Raw genomic sequence first — 1,104 nt, forward strand, 5'->3', positions numbered from 1 at the left:
GTGAAGAATGACAGATTCAGACACGGAAATGGGTTTCGACCCAGCTACCTTACTCCAAATGGACATGGAGGATGCAGGTTCCGAATGTTCAGCGGGAGTGAACATATCAGGAGGTGGGTCTAATCATTAGGTACCAACTGGGACTCTGTCTTACTTAATTAGGCTACTAGCAGATGCACCATTCTGGGGTCATGAAAATAAAGTTAACGAAACACTTACTCCCAGGTCTACAACCTTGTCAGTGTGTTTGTTAGTCTGCCCAAGTGTTCTCAAAGGCTTACAAACTTATATACTAATATACTTACCTGTAGCTGTAAACTGGGGGGGTTCAAAGCTATTTGTGGGTCATAGACCCATTGTTGAAGAAGTGTGTACTGAAGAACACATAAAGGGCAGTACTTGTGCAGAAGTCACGTCCGTGGAATATTGCTACCAAAGGAACTGGCACAAACAAGCAGTGACCAGTGTTATTATAGGGTTAGGTTAAATTCAAGAAGGAGGTTTCACAATTAGAGCAGTGATTTGTGTTATTATAGGGTTAGGTTAAATACAAAACAGAGCTTTTCTTTTCCACGGATGTGACTTCTGCATAAATACCAAAAAAGGTATCTACACTAGTGGAAATGGCCCAGAGGTTTCCAAAAGCTATTTCAAAGGTCTCAGATACAAGAGGTCTGTTTTTCATTCTGACATGGGTGCAATGCAAACCCGACGTGAAGTGATGTGTGTTTTTCATTCCACTTCCCCTACTTTAGCATCAATGATGTGTCTTTAATCCCTGATGCACCTCTCGAGTAGTTTCAGTTCCACCATTTTGTAATTGTATTGAGGGAAGTTTCTATATGATGAAAAAAATTCTCTGCTAGATGTCAAGTTTGTTGAGTTTTCACAATTTTTTCCCCCCACTCCTGACACTAAGTGAATGTCAAGTGACACTGCATTCATGTGGTGAAGGAATGAAAAACAGCCCTTCGATTTCTATTCTAAACATTGATTTAAAGATTCCTGGAATGTTTCAACTATTATTATTATTATTTTCCCCCATTTTATTTACAGATGTGGACATTGGTAATGAATCAGATAGTGCCACAAGTGATCAGCAAA

General features: G+C 39.7%; 1 long non-coding RNA gene across 1 annotated transcript; it reads left to right on the forward strand.

Annotated features, from left to right (window-relative positions):
• Positions 1–9: 9 nt before the first annotated feature.
• On the forward strand, positions 10–1,102 carry LOC113473136. The gene is made up of 2 exons (XR_003395197.1): positions 10–113; positions 1,057–1,102. It is a non-coding gene; the product is annotated as an uncharacterized LOC113473136 (long non-coding RNA).
• The last annotated feature ends 2 nt before the right edge of the window (positions 1,103–1,104 follow it).

The sequence above is a fragment of the Diaphorina citri genome, unplaced genomic scaffold, assembly GCF_000475195.1.
Source record: "Diaphorina citri unplaced genomic scaffold, Diaci psyllid genome assembly version 1.1 scaffold16310, whole genome shotgun sequence".
Lineage (NCBI taxonomy): Eukaryota > Metazoa > Arthropoda > Insecta > Hemiptera > Psyllidae > Diaphorina > Diaphorina citri.